The sequence below is a fragment of the Ambystoma mexicanum genome, chromosome 6p (genome assembly GCF_040938575.1).
Source record: "Ambystoma mexicanum isolate Mex_15411 chromosome 6p, UKY_AmexF1_1, whole genome shotgun sequence".
Lineage (NCBI taxonomy): Eukaryota > Metazoa > Chordata > Amphibia > Caudata > Ambystomatidae > Ambystoma > Ambystoma mexicanum.
Genome location: NC_090935.1, coordinates 5,590,987 through 5,611,603, shown reverse-complemented (window position 1 = coordinate 5,611,603; position 20,617 = coordinate 5,590,987). Strand labels below are relative to the sequence as shown.

The following is a 20,617-nucleotide window of genomic DNA, read 5'->3' as shown; positions in this document are numbered from 1 at the left end:
CATATTTTATTTGTATTAATACACATATGGCAACATGCCCTGCATATGCAACATAACATACAACACACATATAAAAACACAGATCAGTAGTGCTTATCAACAACAATTTCTAAAACTTGCATGCGCATTTCATCTATTACTTTGGCAACCGGTACAAATTTCATCAATTAACCCGGCTGTTTTAAAAATACCTAAAAACAATAAAAACAAGACATCTAAAAGGTACATGATATCTGTATGATTTCGACACATTTCCCATAATGTTTTACAATGTGAAAGATCAGATTAAAATGGCCTCCATTAAGAAATGCCTTGAGATATTTCAAATATGTGTCTAGTTCAAGCAAGATCTCTATCCTCAGAATACTCAATTCTGAGGATGTTGATCATCAAATGACAGAGAAGGGACATATGTGTATGGCGTATTGCTACCAGTAAACGTGGCATTGTTGCCCACGGGTCATGGTTTGCATGAGATTCAGGAGGAGTGTGCGGGGGCTGTGACTCCAGAAGATAGTGAAGACAGGATGCCCTTAAATAGTAAAGATGCTTTTGACGATAACCGGGTTGTGAAAGAACTGTTCACTTTGGGCACAGTAAGGATCATGCACTGTTGAAGAAATTAACTGGTCTTGGTTGCTGTCTACATTGGGCCAAAGTAAAACATCTGTTGGGGTTAAATTCAAACTGTAGGACAAAGAGGTCAAAATTGCCTCATGGAGTTGTAGTGCGTGTGCGAAAATGAGCTAAACAACATGGCGCCGGAGAGGTATGAAAGTCTACGTTTTTGCGAGCTCAGTTTGAAGGCAGACATGATTTCTGCAACGGTTGCGATATTGTAGCATTAAGCAGATGAGCTCAGTATGGATGATAGTTATTGGGCCTCATTACGGGTCCGGCGGTATCCCTGCCGGTGCTACTGGCGTGTTGCCACCAGACCCGTAAAAAATGACCAGAGCCTGACTTCGTGGTGCCACCGGGCTATTCCAAGTTCGGCGGCCGGGAAGTCAGGTGCCAGTAATTTTGTTTGTCTTGCTCTTCTCAATGTGTATTACCATGCCAGTCAGATTCGCATATTTCCCTAGTTATTCCACAAGACTCTTTAATCCCCTTGGAGTGTGGTGAACGAAAACCAAGTCATTGGCAACTTATTGAATCGCGACCTACTTTGACCGGACATAGGAGAGAATTTAGGAATTCCAGCCCCATATTAGATACGTATAGATTAAAGAGGGTAGCTGCAACCACACACCCCTGCTTAATGCCACAACGGGTGGCAAATGGGACAGTTAAGCTGCCCTTGCCATCCAATCTTATTCTGACTGAGTTGTTAGTGTATAGGGGCATTAACATCTTCAACAGCCTGGCTGCCATAACCAGCCACGTAGCACCGTATCAACCGCGGCTGAGAAGTCTATGAAAGCTGCATATACTTTGACATTCCTTCGCACCCATGCATATTCAATCGAAGAAATCAGTATCAGTAGATTGTATGCCGTGTTAGAGTGTTTAACAAACCCCATCTGATTTGGAGGCAGAATCCCATTTGTGTCAATCCAAGTATTCAACTCGATCAACAAGACTTTTGCCAATACTTTGGAGAGAACATCTAGCATTGCCAACATACGATAGTTAGCTGCCAGATTCCCAGGGCCTTTCTTGTGTACCGGCAATATTTCACTTTCTCTCAAAGTCGGCGGTATAACACCCACAGCGCCAATGTGAGCGAAAAGCAAATATAGCCCCTGAGCCCATAGATCAGGGCTGTGTTTAATCACAGCATTGCAAATACCGTCCGGCCCAGAGGCTTGAGATTTATTTAAATGTCTAATGATGTTAGCTATGTCGTAAGCAGTCGGCTTGCATATCTATATTTCAGTACTGTGTGGGATAGTCGCATCACTCTTGCTCGCACCCAAAGTTTTTTCGTATGTGTTCTTCCAATTCCGGTTCGTTGTCATCGATGGTGGGTATTCCACGCGGTTGTGCACCGCGCATTAATTCCCAAAAATGATTGGTGTCTTTTTCTAAGGCAAGCTGCTCAATGTCTTCCATTTGTTCCTATTCTGTTTTTTTTCTGCGATCAGACAACCATTTACGATCTTGCCCTTTGATAGATCTGATACAATGTGCAACATCATGGGCCGAGTGGGGTCTAGGTTTATGGTAAGCAACATTACGGATTGCCTTTCTAATAGCTTGCTTGGCTTCGGCTATTTTTGGACCGTAATCAGTTCATGAGTTAAGTTGTTTATTACTCATTTCTGCTGTGCTTTTGTAGTTACGTGTCATCATAGATGCATTTGATGTTAGCAACCGTTTGTACAAAAGCAGAAACAATGGGCCTCATTACAACTCAGGCGGCCCGGAAATAACGGTGGCGGTAAACTCGCCGCCACCGTTGTTTCCGGACCGCCTGATCCCGACTCCTGCAGGCAGGAGGTAATGTTCCCGCCAGGTCTGACCTGGCGGGTTTAACACCGCCCGCCTGCAGGCGGACGAGGAAACACCAGCAGCATTACGAGATGCTGCCGGTGTTTCCCTGATCCCGATTCCCATCGAGTCCCATAGGACTCAATGGGAATGGGGATTAACACCATTCCGCCTCTGTGATTCCCGGAAAACTGGGGTTGTAATGCCTCGGTAATTCCGGGAATCACGGAGGCGGAATGGTAATACGAGTCCGGCGGTAACCAGGCAGTTTTACCGCCGCGGTTACCGCCGGACTCGTAATGAGGCCCAATCTCTTCTCTTTTGGCCTCACTGTTAGGGTTCTCATAGGTACCATAAAATGTAATAACAAGCGATTGAGATAAGATGGCCTTTTTTTCGATCGTTCCATCGAATACCATTCCCTTGTGTATTTATGGAAATATTTCCATTTGAGGCAGTTAATGTTAACTGATTACTTTTTCCTAGTGATGTAAGCAGCACACATAACGGAAAGTGATCGCTTTCACTCCAGTGTAAGATCGCCATATCCTTAATGTGTGGATCCCAATTTGGTTCACAAATATGTAATTAAGGGTTGTGGCCGACTTACCGCATATGCGTGTATAACCCATCGGGATGTCACCTCTGCAATTCCCATTTAGAAACAGCATGGTATACTCCTCCATTAGGCAGCCCCAATTCTTGCCACGCCCAGTGGCGGCACTTGTTGTGATGACAAGTTCCGAAAGGTGGGTGTCACATTGACTGAATCTATTTTAATGAAGGCATTGAAATCACCTACTAATAGTATGGGAACGGATTTATGGTGTTTCCTCAGAATGTTTCCTACCATCGCAACATTATCATCTGCAGCACTATTCATCGTAGGGTCATATACATTTGCGGGTTGTACCAAGGGACAGCTTTGCTACTAATGCCGTGGGTGCAATACTCTCTATTTTCCAAGGTGTCGCAGCAGATGTCATAAATCCACCCATCGGTCTCCCCTTAGGCTCTTTAGTTGAAGTCTGGGCAATGGTTGTGCGTCCATTAAAATCCACCTGCTCACAGAGCCGGGTCTCCTGTAATGCGACCAGTGAGTAATTGCTTAGGTGAGATATGAGTCCTCCATCACTGAATATATGAGCGAATCCTCTGGTGTTCCAGGACATAGCCAAATGGATGTCATTGAGACATTTGCTCAAAGGGATTTTTAAAGATTGAAGGAAGCCATTGCCAGTACCTGCTTTCTGCTTCGTTAGTATCAGTCGGGACTGTGGGTGCCCGTCGTTGGCCCACCAGTAACTCTTTGTTACTAGTGTCAGTATCATCATGATCAATTGTATCGCTCATCAGCCCATTTAGGCGGGCATTGTTTCTATGGCTGCATTGATGCATGTCCAGAGGTGGCCTGCCCATTAGATTTCCTGATGAGTAAACAAGAAAGTTAAGTTGAGTTAATACAGATAACGAACATCCAGACCTTTCATGCACAAACAAGGAAAAACATTTAGCATAATTGGAGCTCCCTAAAGCAGGTGAATTGCACAAAGCTTGTTTTAGCATATCAAAGCATGCGGTGTCCGGTCATTTGGTCGACAACAAACTGGTCGACGGGACAACTGGTCGACACCATTTGGTCGAATGCCAAATGGTCGATTTTTTTTTTTTTTTTTTTATATATGTGTTTTGTGGGTTTTCGTGTGGGGAAAAAAAAAGAAAGAAAAAAAAGGGGGTTGGGGGGGGGACCCCCCCAAAAAAAAACAAAAAAGGGGTAAAAAAAAAAGAAAAAATTCGACCATTTGGCATTCGACCAAATGGTGTCGACCAGTTGTCCCGTCGACCAATTGTTTTCGACCAAATGTCCTACAACCAAAGCATGCCTGATGTTCTGGTGACCATGGCATTGGAGTTGGTGTCTCTTTGGTAGTGAGAATGAGCAAAGGTTTTGCTAAGAAAGAAACATTGGGAATCCATTGGCGGCAAAATGACATCATACCTAAATACCCTCTCACTTCTTGCTGTGTGGTTGGAGCTTCTGTATTGAATACAGGTTTTATTCTCTGTAGATTTAATCTCCTTTCTGCCTTTGATAGGAGATGACCCAAATAAGTAACTTGCTTTTGGCAAAACTGTAGCTTACTCTGAGAAGCTTTTTGACCCAGTGGTGCTAAGAAATTCAATAATTGGACTGTACAGTTTAGGCATTGCTCTTTGGGGTCAGCAGCTAAAAGTAAGTCATCTACGTACTGTTAGAGGGCTGTACCACTAGGAAGTGAAAAGCAATCTAGTTGTGCTTTTAAAGCTTGACTGAAAATACTTGGACTCTCTGTATAGCCTTGTGGAGCTCTACAGAATGTATAAGACCTTCCTTCAATATTAAAAGCAAACAAGTACTGGCTATTGTCATGGATTGGAACGCTAAAGAATGCATTCTTAAGGTCTATCACTGTAAAATACTGGGCAGTAGGTGGGATAATGGTAAATTTATAATTCACAAGAATTATAAATCTTAGGGCATACTTAAATGCAGTATTTTTCCTATGGTTATAATAATACACGCAAAAGAAAAAAAATGAGAGAAGAGGAAAAATAAAATAAAAAATGTACACGACTTGAATTTTGCAATAGTAACTTCCAACAACCCGAAACACTCCCACTGGATTTTAGATGTCGTTTCTCTCGTCAGCACATCAGCACACACACATGTCTGTGTCAGAGCCTAATCAGCGAACGTCGCTCTGGTCTCAGACGGGGGAGCCTTCGGTCACAGATGCATCATCTTGTTGAGCAGTAGTTGCAGATGTGGTCTGAGGTTTCCGTGGCTGTTCGGAACAAGGGCTTCCTATTTTAGCAGTGGCCTCCACAAATTCATCTGAGCTGCACTGATCAACCGTTAACAAAAGGTCCAAGCTGGATCCGTCTGTTAACGAAGTCCCACCAGAGTCGGCAATTGGAAACAAGGGGATTTACAACACCATGGGCCTCATTACGAGTTTGGCTGTAGCCATGGTACTACTAGCACCATGGCTGCCGCCAAACCGGGCTCCTTTACCGGGTTCCCAGGATGGGGAATTTCAGGGCCATTCCGAGTACGGAGGGCTCGGTAATTCCTCCCTCTGGGAACCCGGGCCAGGACCTTCCCCATTACCATCTGAACCCCCATAGGGCTCAATGGGAATGGGTGAGGGAGCTAACAATGGGCTGATTACGACCGGCCCGTTGTTAGCTCCCTCTTCCCCTTGCGGGACCCGGCAAGGACGCCTGGTTTTACCAGGCGTCCTTGCCGGGTCCCAGGAGGGGACCTCGTAATCAGGCGGAATGGTGTTAACGGGTCCGCACCCATTAGCGGAACCCGTTAACCCATTCCGCCAGGGTCGTAATGAGGCCCCATGTGATTGGATTCGCCCTGTCTGAAAATAATAGAAAACAGCAGTTTTACATCATATATTTACAGACTCCGTCACAGAGGTTTCACACAAGCTTGCATTTATTCAAAACACTTAAGTGGGAAAGCCAATAGCACAATGACAGAAAGAGAGCTATTGAAGCCTACTGGCTGACAAATTCTATACACAATGTTCATGGTTATTGTTGTGTATGGTTTGTCTGTGTAGAAGGAATGTTGTGATGCAATGTGGAGTGTTTATGCCTGAGTTTTGGAATGTATGTGTGAATGTTCTTAACTCGTCAGTTGGTCTGCCCTCTGCCTGGGTGCTGGGCTGCCAGTGTTTTATTGTCCTATATGTAACTTAAATATGACATGATTGACTGCTTGTAATGATTCCTATGAAGCTGGAAATAAACCTACCATGTCAACCTAAGAAGGCTGGGAGCTGCTTCGTTAGTTATATAGGCAGTTTATCAGACAGCATTTTCAGACTGATTAATCGCCTCTCCGTCACTTCTGCAAAATTATCCTATGCGTCAGGAAATATATGTATTTCAGAAAAGGGCATTTTCGCGTCATACATCACAGGGTCATGTTTGATTAAAGAAGGGGAAAATGAAGAGAGCAGCGCAAAATGTGGGTATAAAGTTCAAACCACGAGCAGATTTTCTCCCAGAAAAGGGAAGTGTTCAACTGTTCTCGTTTATTAATACATTCCTTTCCTGTAGTTTACGGTGAAGTTCGACTAACATAAGCTGAATTTTGTCACATCTGGGACGGTCTGATGTACTTTTAACACAAACATATTCAGTGAGAGGTCCAACTGTGTTTTTCCTATATTTCAGCAAGAGCGAGCAGTTTATCCATGCATCGTGCGTTTGAGCAGCGAGGTCTAATCTTTTAGCTTTTGCAGTTTACATTATAATGAGCAGGCTCTCTTGTAAGCCATATTGTATGAGCTGATGAGCAGATCAAATCGAGTTACCCACAGATGTCTTCAGGGTTATTCAATGGTTTCCTTAGTGATTTACTTGTTTTTTGTGTGGGGATTTCATTTACCACTTGTGATTTAGTCACAGGAATATGTGTAACAACACTTAGGTAGCCCATTTTGAATAGTGCGTCCTGCTGTAAAATTATGTACTCTAATAGTTCACTGACCTTAAAGCAGACGTTTGTAATGTTATAGTGACCATGCATGATCTACTTGGTCGACGAGTACTAATTTGTCAGGTAATATTACACGCAATGGTGCAATATTATGAAATAAACGGAGTATTGCTGACCTACTCAGTGGAGTGGCATAAGGCTTGTAGCTGAAGTACCTTTAGCAAGTGAGGCCTGTGTGGCACAGCGTTTCCATTTTGGGAGTTAGTGATAGCTTCTGGGGTTGGGTTACTCATAGGAGCTCATAGGTCAGGGATGGACCTCCGTTCCGGGAGGCTATCATTTCTGGAATTCACGCTTCGGTTGCCATCTGACGCAACCTGAGGACTTCCTGCAGCCCCATCATTTATCACACCATTATTTTTGATTGGTGCTGTGTTTCCAACTCTCTGTTTAGACATAGGGCCTCATCACGACCTCAGCGGTAACGCCAGCGGTATTAGCGCGGGGGCTATTAGCGCGATCACCTAGCCCCCGGCGCTAATAGCGCGGGATCACGAGTTGGGCGGACTTGGAAGTCCACATTCCCCATTGAGCCCATTCTCCATTGGGCTCAATGGGGAAATTTCACGCTCATACCGCCGGCGGATTTCCCGCCGGCGGTATGAGCGCGAATTCTCGGTGGATTTCACACCAGCTCAGAGCTGGGTTGAAATCCGCTGAGGCCCTGATTCGGCGGACCCTTAAATCCGGCGGTAATAGCGCTACCGCCGGATTTAAGGGTTACCGCCGAGGTCGTGATGAGGCCCATAATGCTGCTCAGGGCACCTGTGGCATTGGCTGTTGAACCAGATGCCGCAGGCGCACTAACTAAGGCAGTTGCTGTTGTTTTGTCCTTCTGCTTATCACGTAGTCGTTTAGCGTACATTACTGCCTCAGACACAAATCAGTGTTGGTGGAATGGGCAATTTTCCTTCCTCGAATTAATACTTTTGTGCAGTGGTAAGGATTGCAAGTCCAACTTAATTTCCAACTTTTCACATTTGTCTATGAGTGCTTTTAATGGTCGTTTGAACGCCTGGAACATTTCATCCGAGGACATGCTATCCATGCTCGATGCACTGGCTGTTCTAACTGTTGCAATACGTGATGTGTATCATTGCTTGTATTCTCAGCGTGTGCTGGTTCAAGTTCTTCATCAATATGGTCATTATTTGCAGAATTGGTAACTAGTGACAGTGGTGTTGGCGCAGCATTCTTAGTTACAGCTCAGGCAGGGGTACAGCGCTTGTTATGGGAGCCTAGGACATTTATGGGTACATCCTTCCTACTAGTTATTTCGTCATCTATTTGTGCCGCTGTTTTCAATAGGGATTGCTGTGAGTCAGCTGGGTCGCTTAGCGGGGGCAAGGAGTGGTCTAGTGAAGGACACAGAAACTCACTCCATTTCATCGATGCTAGTGTTGATGTCAATTTGATAGTTATTGGGGATTAGAGGACCAACATTGCTCAAGGTGGGGGCATGCGCTTGTGCCTCAATGGTGAAAGAAGTAAAGGTGGCTACAGTACCACGGCCTGAATTACCGGCCACCAACCCGCCCATCTCCTGTGCCCATATTCGTCAGTTAAAGGTAGGTTCGTTTTATCAAGGTCAGAGCTCGATGTTTGACCCACATCAGTTTGTACTTTTGGGTCACCATGGGTGCCAGACTGTGCACTATTAGCTTGCTCCAGACTTGCTAATTCAACATTAGTTTCCGAGCTAAATTGGTCACCAATTTCAGATACAGTTGCACTCCCGAGTTCGGGTACTTTTTCACTGTTTCTCGGGGGTGCAAGTAGTTCACTGACTAATTTTCGAGCCCAGGCAGCTGAGCTAGTCTTGAAGCTCGTTGGTTACATCTAGTGCCGCCTGCAATGCTTCGGTAGGATCAAGGTTGCCGACTTCAGAATAATATGTAGTCCTTTTACGAATGACCATTTGCTTTCCGGGGTGCGTGATTATCTGTGTGTGACAGACTCGCTGTCCGCACTGTTTTGTGAAGGTATCACTTTGGCTCACACTCATGGGGACCGTACAGAGAGTCAATCTAACGCCAATCAAATGCCAATTGCACGTGATTCCGTGTGTAAGCCCTTCTAATCGCTATAAGACACGCGGGTCCTCGTATACTCACACAGCTTGGTTCACAGTTAGTGTAGCTGCCTCCTATAGCATTAAGCACCTTGACTCGGCCGTGGGAAATGCAGCACTAAGGTATACTGCATACGCTTGTCGCATGCTATTTTCTGTGTTGGTGGAGCAATGCGTGTGTATATTGCAGGGCCAATAGGGGGCAGGTTGCAAATCTAATGCTGATTACATCTAATATCCCACGTGTACTTCAAATCTCAAGGCATATATACAGGGGCCCCATTACACAGAAGGCTGTGATCCAGGGTGCTATTAGCACCCTGGACCATGCCGGTTAATTACCGGCACCGCCTTGGCGGAAAGGGGATTTACCGCCCCATTCCAAGGTTGGTGGGGCGGTAAATCCCCCTTCCACCATTGCCCTTCCCCATTCCCATTTTTGCCCCATAGGGCTCTATGGGAATGGGGAAGGCGCTAATTACGGCACCGCAATTTTGTGGTGCCGTAATTAGCTCCGAGGTCCCTTAGCGGGTTGGTTTTTAACGCCTGCAAAAAGCAGGCGTTAAAGCACCAACCCGCTAAGGGACCTCGTAGTAAGGCGGTAATGGTTAACGGTCACCGTTACCATTAACAGTGGCCGTTAACCATTACCGCCTTCCGTGTAATGAGGCCCCTAGTCAGGCCTGTTATGCAGTGATCGCGATTGCAATTCAAATTACAATTACAGTTTCAGTTCAGCTCCGGAACAATTCGATAGCATAAAACTAGCAAGAACTTTACTTTACCGCCACCGGATCGGACAGAGACACTTCTGAGCGCCTGCGCGCCAAGTATATAGGAAGTGGTGCTTAGAAGAGGCAGAGTCTGAAAAACTGCTTGAGGGTAAATCCACGTGTTGACAGCAGCAGGCAGAACTTTCTCCAGCCACACAGACACTTCTGGTGCACTTCCGCAGTTTGCGTGCACTCCAAGTATATAGGAAGTGGTGTTTAGAAAACTGCATGAGGGTAAATCCACGTGTTGACAGCAGCAGGCTTTTCAAGTGCAACATAATTACACAATGACAGTGTTTGTGTTCCAGCCTAGATACAGGATCCGTTCTTTTGATAGGTATGCAGCAGGTATATATGCAGAAGTATTCCTGTAGGACACAGAGCAGGTACATCTACCCCAGCATAGGCACAGGATCCGGTCTGATAATATCAAGTATGAGGCAGGTGTACAGGCTGTAGTATAGATACAGGACACATCAGGTACATCTACACCAGCATAGGTACAGGGACACAGTCTCATAATAGCAGGCACAGAACACAGTATAATAATAGCAGGTACGAGGCTGGTGTACGGGCTGTAGTATAGATGTAGGACACAGAGCAGATGCTTCTATCCCAGCATAGGCACAGGACCCAGTCTAATAATAGCAGGGACGAGGCAGGTGAACAGGCTGTAGTATAGATGTATGATACAGAGCAGATGCTTCTATCCCAGCATTGTTCCAGGACCCGGTCTATTAATAGCAGGTACGAGGCTGGTGTGCGGGCTGTAGTATAGATGTATGATACAGAGTGGGTACATCTACCCCAGCATAGGCACAGGACCTGGTCTAATAATAGCAGGTACGAGGCAGCTGTACTACTGGAAGGTGTACTAATGGATATGTTCATAGCAGCCATGCAGTACTACTGGAAGGTGTACTAATGGATATGTGCATAGCAGCCATGCAGTACTACTGGAAGGTGTACTAATGGATATGTGCATAGCAGCCATGCAGTACTACTGGAAGGTGTACTAATGGATATGTTCATAGCAGCCATGCAGTACTACTGGAAGGTGTACATATGGATATGTTCATAGCAGCCATGCAGTACTGCTGGAAGGTGTACTAATGGATATGTTCATAGCAGCCTTGCAGTACTACTGGAAGGTGTATTAACGGATATGTTCATAGCAGCCATGAGGTACTACTGGAAGGTGTACTAATTGAGATGTTCATACCAGCCATGCAGTAAACCTGGGAGGTGTACTCATGGATATGTGCATACCAGCCATGGAGTACTACTGGAAGGTGTACTCATGGATATGTTCATAGCAGCCATGCAGTACTACTGGAAGGTGTACATATGGATATGTTCATAGCAGCCATGCAGTACTACTGAAAGGTGTACTAATGGATATGTGCATAGCAGCCATGCGGTACTTCTGGAAGGTGTACTAATGGATATGTGCATAGCAGCCATGCAGTACTACTGGATGGTGTACTAATGGATATGTTCATAGCAGCCATGAGGTACTACTGGAAGGTGTACTAATGGATATGTTCATAGCAGCCATGTAGTACTACTGGAAGGTGTACTAATGGATATGTTCATAGCAGCCATGTAGTACTACTGGAAGGTGTACTAATGGATATGTGCATAGCAGCCATGCAGTACTACTGGAAGGTGTACTAATGGATATGTGCATAGCAGCCATGCAGTACTACTGGAAGGTGTACTAATGGATATATTCATAGCAGCCATGCAGTACTACTGGAAGGTGTACATATGGATATGTTCATAGCAGCCATGCAGTACTGCTGGAAGGTGTACTAATGGATATGTTCATAGCAGCCTTGCAGTACTACTGGAAGGTGTACTAATGGATATGTTCATAGCAGCCATGAGGTACTACTGGAAGGTGTACATATGGATATGTTCATAACAGCCATGCAATACAGCTGGAAAGTGTACTAATGGATATGTCCATAGCAGCCATGAGGTACTACTGGAAGGTGTACATATGGATATGTTCATAGCAGCCTTGCAGTACTACTGGAAGGTGTAATAATGGATATGTCCATAGCAGCCATGCAGTACTACTGGAAGGTGTACTAATTGATATGTTCATAGCAGCCATGCAGTACTGTTGGAAGGTGTACATATGGATATGTTCATAGCAGCCATGCAGTACTGCTGGGAGGTGTACATATGGATATGTTCATAGCAGCCATGCAGTACTGCTGGGAGGTGTACATATGGAAATGTTCATAGCAGCCATGCAGTACTGCTGGAAGGCGTACTAATGGATATGTTCATAGCAGCCTTGCAGTACTACTGGAAGGTGTACTAATGGATATGTGCAAAGCAGCCATGGAGTACTACTTGAAGGTGTACACTAATGGATATGTTCATAGCAACCATGCAGTACTGCTGGAAGGGGTACATATGGATATGCTCATAGCAGCCATGCAGTACTACTGGAAGATGTACATATGGATATGTTCATAGCGGCCATGCAGTACTACTGGAAGGTGTACTAATGGATATGTTCATAGCAGCCATGCAGTACTACTGGAAGGTGTACTAATGGATTATGTTCATAGCAGCCATGCAGTACTGCTGGAAGGTGTACTAATGGATATGTTCATAGCAGCCATGCAGTACTGCTGGAAGTTGTACTAATGGATATGTGCATAGCAGCCATGCATTAATACTGGAAGGTGTACTAATGGATATGTGCATAGCAGCCATGCAGTACTACTGGAAGGTGTACTAATGAATATGTGCATTACCGCCATGCAGTACTACTGGAAGGCGTACTAATGGATATGTGCATAGCAGCCATGCAGTACTACTGGAACGTGTACTAATGAATATGTGCATGGCAGCCATGCCGTACTACTGGAAGGTGTACTAATGGATATGTGCATAGCAGCCATGCAGTAACCCTGGAAGGTGTACTAATGGATATGTACATAGCAGCCATGCAATATTGCTGGAAGGTGTACTGCAGGCATTACTGCCTGGTCTGTAGAGAGATTGTACAAATTCATGTTACTTTACACGAATTGCAATTTGCAAAGAAGTGTGAATTATAAAGAGAACTGTTTTAGTTGCAGTATTTTATTTAAGTTAAAATAAATTCCTACCCTCTGAATGAGTTACATTTTTACACCCTCGTAAAGTAGTTTTAATGATAACTTCAAAACATAGGAAGTAACATTTTCCAACTTCAAATTATTTGGAACCCATTTTAATACAATTGTAGAATGATGTATTCTCACGTGGCTGTGGAGTAAGGATAGCTCAGGGGCAACGTGTTTGTCTTGGAAGCAAGACAATGCAGTGCAACACAGGTTTGAATCCCAATCATGTGCTTAGAAACCACCCGCTGGTATTAAGTGTGATATAAATGAACAATTATAAATACATTATTATAAATTATACATTATGGTTAATTGAACTGAGCTTGGCACAATACATGTGGAAAGGGAATGTTCATCAAGGGTGAAACCTGGAATCTCCAACATTACTCCGGAAGTCAGAATGTGCACGACATGCATGACCCATCTGGATGCCCGTCTAGCAGAACACTGCCTGGAATCTGCAACATTACTCCGGAAGTCAGAAAGTGCACGACATGCATGCCCCACCTGGATGCCCGTCTAGCGGAACACTGCCTGGAATCTGCAACATTACTCCGGAAGTCAGAATGTGCACGACATGCATGCCCCACCTGGATGCCCGTCTAGCAGAACACTGCCTGGAATCTGGAACATTACTCCGGAAGTCAGAAAGTGCACGACATGCATGCCCCACCTGGATGCCCGTCTAGCGGAACACTGCCTGGAATCTGCAACATTACTCCGGAAGTCGGAATGTGCAGGACATGCATGCCCCACCTGGATGCCCTTCAGGTAGAACAGTGCAGTGTTTTTCCTTTTGCAGCAATTTACAGGGTCCCACTAGTGTCCAATACCGTTGCCTATGTTTATTGCAGCGCTTAGGGTCAGTAGCTTGTACCTCCATGTGCTGATCCCAGGCCAGAGAGCGAGTGCGCATGGGAGGATGTATGTCCACTTTTAAAGTGCTATTTTTTATGAAATTGGTTTGCTGTGAAGGGCGTGGAGAAACTGGCAAGTGTTTCATTAAATGACATGGAAATGAATTTAACAAGTGACCTTTGTGCCCAGAGCAGTGAGGGCACATGAAATAGACATCTTCACTGAACTGTGAGGCACGATAGATAACCTGTATAAATCTGAAAATGAAATGGTACATTTCTGCCTGAAATGAAAGGGTTTTAGACATAATGATCTCATAGCAGGCACGCAGTACTACTGGAAGGTGTACTAATGGATATGTCCATAGCAGCCATGCAGTACTACTGGAAGGTGTACTAATTGATATGTTCATAGCAGCCATGCAGTACTGTTGGAAGGTGTACATATGGATATGTTCATAGCAGCCATGCAGTACTGCTGGGAGGTGTACATATGGATATGTTCATAGCAGCCATGCAGTACTGCTGGGAGGTGTACATATGGAAATGTTCATAGCAGCCATGCAGTACTGCTGGAAGGTGTACTAATGGATATGTTCATAGCAGCCTTACAGTACTACTGGATGGTGTACTAATGGATATGTGCAAAGCAGCCATGGAGTACTACTTGAAGGTGTACACTAATGGATATGTTCATAGCAACCATGCAGTACTGCTGGAAGTACTGCTGGGAGGTGTACATATGGATATGTTCATAGCAGCCATGCAGTACTGCTGGGAGGTGCACATATGGAAATGTTCATAGCAGCCATGCAGTACTGCTGGAAGGTGTACTAATGGATATGTTCATAGCAGCCTTGCAGTACTACTGGAAGGTGTACTAATGGATATGTGCAAAGCAGCCATGGAGTACTACTTGAAGGTGTACATATGGATATGTTCATAGCGGCCATGCAGTACTACTGGAAGGTGTACTAATGGATATGTTCATAGCAGCCATGCAGTACTACTGGAAGGTGTACTAATGGATTATGTTCATAGCAGCCATGCAGTACTGCTGGAAGGTGTACTAATGGATATGTTCATAGCAGCCATGCAGTACTGCTGGAAGTTGTACTAATGGATATGTGCATAGCAGCCACGCAGTACTACTGGAAGGTGTACTAATGAATATGTGCATTACCGCCATGCAGTACTACTGGAAGGTGTAGTAATGGATATGTGCATAACAGCCATGCAGTAACCCTGGAAGGTGTACTAATGGATATGTGCATAGCAGCCATGCAAAACTGCTGAAAGGTGTACTGCAGGCATTACTGCCTGATCTGTAGAGAGATTGTACAAATTCATGTTACTTTACACGAATTGCAATTTGCAAAGAAGTGTGAATTATAAAGAGAACTGTTTTAGTTGCAGTATTTTATTTAAGTTAAAATAAATTCCTACCCTCTGAATGAGTTACATTTTTACACCCTCGTAAAGTAGTTTTAATGATAACTTCAAAACATAGGACGTAACATTTTCCAACTTCAAATTATTTGGAACCCATTTTAATACAATTGTAGAATGATGTATTCTCACGTGGCTGTGGAGGAAGGATAGCTCAGGGGCAACGTGTTTGTCTTGGAAGCAAGACAATGCAGCGCAACACAGGTTTGAATCCCAATCATGTGCTTGGAAACCACTCGCTGGTATTAAGTGTGATATAAATGAACAATTATAAATACATTATTATAAATTATACATTATGGCTAATTGAACTTACCTTGGCACAATACATGTGGAAAGGGAATGTTCATCAAGGGTGAAACCTGGAATCTCCAACATTACTCCGGAAATCAGAATGTGCACGACATGCATGCCCCACCTGGATGCCCGTCTAGCAGAACACGGCCTGGAATCTGGAACATTACTCCGGAAGTCAGAAAGTGCACGACATGCATGCCCCACCTGGATGCCCGCCTAACGGAACACTGCCTGGAATCTGCAACATTACTCCGGAAGTCAGAATTTGCGAGGCATGCATGCCCCACCTGGATGCCCGTCTAGCTGAACACTGCCTGGAATCTGCAACATTACTCCGGAAGTCGGAATGTGCACGACGTGCATGCCCCAGCTGGATGCCCATCTGCAGTGTTTTTCCTTTTGCAGCAATTTACAGGGTCCCACTAGTGTCCAATACCGTTGCCTATGTTCATTGCAGCGCTTAGGATCAGTAGCTTGTACCTCCCTGTGCCGATCCCAGGCCAGAGAGCGAGTGCGCATGGGAGGATGTATGTCCACTTTTAAAGTGCTATTTGTTTATGAAATTGGTTTGCTGTGAAGGGTGTGCAGAAAATGGCAAGTGTTTCATTAAATGACATGGAAATGAATTTAACAAGTGACCTTTGTGCCCAGAGCAATGAGGGCACATAAAATAGACATCTTCACTGAGCTGTGAGGCACGATAGATAACCTGTAGAAATCTGAAAATGAAATGGTACATTTCTGCCTGAAATGAAAGGGTTTTAGACATAATGATGTCATAGCCGTTCTATCTGAATTCCAAGAAGGACTACTGGACACAAGTGTTTACCAAATTAAACTGATCCTGGATAAGCTGACATGTCAAAACTAAACTGTACCGACCTAAGTTCATAAACTGAATTAAAAGATGATTATAAGAATATTGTTTGTACCTCCATTTGTATGTTAAATTGCTTTCTTTTTTTGCCTTCACTTTTGTGTAAACTGCTTCCTGGATCAGAGGCGATTAATTTGTTTTAATTAGTGGGGTGACCGTCTCCATTTCAGTTTTATTTTAGAAGAAATGTGTTTGTCAAATTTATCGTCGTGTTTGTTTTGAGACGGAGACCGCCCAGGAGAATGAAGATAAGCACCGGACATTCCATCCACCGTCGTCGAAGCCGTGTTACCCAGAAGCGGGGACTGCCTGACGCAGTGCCATCGATGACCGGAGCCGCAACGCTCCTTGCCTAAGACTTTTTGATTCATGGACACGCTCGTCCGCACTGCCACCCGCCTTATCCCGCCGGAGAAGACCAGGCCGTCGACGCGCCGAGGAGCATCCACCAGTGGGTTTCCCACCACCCAAAGATCGTAGAGACACTGGACGCCCTTGATGGGCCACAGTTCTTCACAAACTCTTTGCGGTCCTGAACTATCGACATCGAGGTGCCCGCAAGCCTCTTCCTTGCAGGACACCTTCGCTCCGTCGTTGACGAGCACCGATGGGACCGAAGCTGCCGCCTTGATGCCAAGTTCACTTTCTTCGAGGTATCTCGACGATGAGTGGCTCCTGCTTTAAAGGTTGCGACTCAAGAAGGATCCGCCGACAACTCGTCGTCGAACTCTGCTATTCCAGGTACATTGGGGTGGTAGAAACATTGTAAAAGGAAAATAGAACAATATATGGACTGGGCTTGTGATATATCTTTATTTTACAGGTTGCCCAGGTTTGGGGGGTCTCCAGACAGAACTGTGTCTAGGTAACAGGGCCAGTATTCTGCCAATTGTTCTAACCAACTGCTTTCCTCCTATATCTGTTATTGGTTACCTTTTATTAAGTGATTTGTGTGACATTTGACCAGAGTACAGTTGATGCACTTTAATGAAATCTGATAATAATTGTGGTACCACTTAGAACTTTATATATTTGCCATTGTAGATTTACTGAGCACAAAGTGATAATTGTGATTGTATATATAACTTTGAACCTTTAATTATATAAAGACTGTGTTTTAACTAATACAGTGTGTGGACATTCCTTTGTGGGTGCTTGGGGACTACACTGTACTTAAGAACCAGCCTGCATCACCTCCTGAGAAGCTAGGCCTTGATTGCTCATCCGTTGCTACCAACAATAGAGAATCTTGGCTGGGGTCCTCTGTGCCTCTCTACCATATAGAGAGCAGGAGTACAGACACCCCCCTCCAGTGTTTACACTCTGACACAGGCTTGTTCTTTCTGTCAATTCTGTAGGAGAACAATCTGTTTGGGGTGTATTTGGGTTTAAAGTCCATGGGTCTCATTGCGAGTTTGCCGGTACAGTAACAACGGTACCGGTAAGCTTGCCGGTACCGTTGTTACTGTACCGGCAAACTACGTTTCTGCTTGCGGGTGTCTTTACATCCACCAGGTCTGACCTGACGGCCGTGCCGGCACCCGTGAGCAGAACATGGCAGTAGCACCGGTACCGTTATTAGCGGTACCGGTGCTACCGCCCTCCCCATTCCCATTGAGCCCTATGGGTCTCAAATGGGAATGGAAAAGATTTTTTTCCGGCCCAGAAATGGGAAATTACCGGGTCCGGCAAGGCTGCAATGACCCTGTAATTGGCCGTTTCTGGGTGCCCCGAAAGAAAATGAATACCGGCGGCAGCCTTGTAATAAGGCCCAATGTTTGAATGTAGTGCCATTCTCACTGTGGGAAGAGACTGGCGCTTTTTCTTTAAATCTCAGTTCAGCTCTCCTATTCTTCAATAGTGCTATTGGATATATATTTGTGTTTGGGGCAACATACATTTGCTGATAGGTAATGAGGTCATCACTAATGTCATCATAGACTGGTCTAAAGATATGTCTGATTGGTATCAATGCTGCTGCTTTTGTATAGATAGATTTATCGTGTCTATAGAGGAATTGGGAGATTTTGTGTACTTGTTTAGAGATTTCTGAATAAATAAAATGGTGGAACATATATGCATTGTCCACATGAAATGTTTTGTTAACCAGGCTGTATGATTTGTTTTTCTACATGCTCTTGGATAAAAATGTATCTCATATCATCGCTATCACATTGTATTTTATCATTTGAGTGCCACTACTCTGCCACCTATTGGGGTGCCTTTGCCCAATAGATCACACTTCTACAAGGCCGATTCATGGAATTAATGTGCGCCGAAAATTTCAGCGAAAGCGTGCGAATCACAGTGCCAGTGCGAAAATCGCAGCGAAACCCGCGCACAGCGCATCATGGAAGTCCGTGCACGTGGAAATCCATGGATGTGCGCCAAAATCCTGCTTGGCGCACGCTGGCGCACACGTCTTCAAAAAGTGTGCGCTAAGCGCACAGCAAAAGCGCACATAGCGCGGCGCACACAACAAAAGTAGGCGTAACGCGGGGCGTGACACGCGGAATGGGGAACAACGCGTGAAAATGTGGGCGTCACGGGGGAAGTACAGGAGGCAAGTGTGCGAAACGCCCACACGCTCGCCTACAACACGTATTCATGGAATCAAACGGGGATAACGCGTGCGCCAAAAAAGATGTGCTAATCCGGAAACACGTACGCCAGCAGGAAGCAGACGTACGTGGACCCGCGCAGCATAAAAGTGCGCGCAAACAACAAACAAGCTCAGACACCAGGATGAATATACCGTTCCTAGCAGCAGTGGTCGTCGGATACCGCAGGAGGAGGAGGAGGAGGATAGTCAGGCCCAGAATTTTCACACCCAGAACCAGCCTTTTTGGGATGCCTGATGATCAGGTGTATGGGAGGTACAGGTTTCCACCTCACATAATACTCGACCTGGTCAGTGAGTGGGAGGATGACCTCTCATCACCCACCCTGTGCTAAAAGCACTCTGCCCCCTGGAGAAGGTCCTCAATGTACTGCACTTCTTGGCCACTGGATCATTTCAGCGGACAAGTGCCATAGTGGGGGGGGGGTGTCACAGGCCACGCAGTCACGCTGCCTGCACCAGGTGTTGGGCATCATGACTGCACGCCCATCAGTCCGCAGGCACATATACCTGCCCAGAACACCTGCAGAAAGGCAGGCTGTCGTCCAGGTTTTTTACGGGGTGGCACACTTCCCCAAAGTGCAAGGTGCCATTGACTGCACCCATGTGGCTCTACGTCCTCCCAGGGCATCTGAGCACATCTATAGAAACCGCAAGCACTGGCATTCCATTAACGTCCAGGTAGTATGTGATGCCAAGGGAATCATCACCTCAGTATATGCCAACTATCCAGGGTCCACCCACGACAGTTTCATTTACAGAATGTCAACCCTAAACCGGGACCTAGAAGCTGGGTGGCATGGCGATACATGGCTGCTTGGTGAGTATAAATGCCACTGCACATGCATGCATGCATGTCAGATACTGAGTAATGTCACAACCCCACTAATGATACCCATCACCACCTCCCCAGGGGACAGTGCCTACCCTTTGAGCACCCACATGATGACGCCAATTCGGAACCCCACCCCACCACCCCACCCGAGGTAAGATACAACACAGCCCATATTGCAACCCGGGGCATAGTGGAGCGCACGTTCGGAGTGCTTAAGTCACGCTTTCTCTCCCTTGACCGTTCTGGTGGGCAGCTGTTGTACGCTCCCCCAGTAGTGTGCAGGATCATAGTGGCAGCATGTGTCCTGCACAATGTTGCAACCCGCCGGGGCCTGCCGGTGGACATGGTGGTGCCCCCACATCCCCAACCACATGCACACCCGCTGCGCATGGGTGGAGAAAGGGCATGTGGTGAGGCAGCCCGTACACAGCTGGTGGCTAATTACTTCACATAAAATCACACCCCTGCGGAGTGCACACAGCCCTGGCACATACCAGCTGACAATCAATGATGATGACATAAGGGACAGTCAACTGTCACAACCATACCAGCCTGAGATTGGTCACCTGGAAGTGTTACATTGTGTGCATCCCTACCTACCCAAACACCACCAATGCTGTGTCATCAAAAGACATACATCTATGCTGCTAAATGCATTACCCCCTTGCAAAATACAACATGATAACAGCGCCATGTCACCCAACCCCTCCCCA

At 45.6% G+C, this 20,617-nt stretch overlaps 1 protein-coding gene across 2 annotated transcripts in view; it reads left to right on the top strand.

Annotated features, from left to right (window-relative positions):
- Positions 1 to 20,617, top strand: part of LOC138511124 (zinc finger protein 850-like) — a 42,145-nt gene that overhangs the window by 2,093 nt on the left and 19,435 nt on the right. The window lies entirely within an intron of this gene.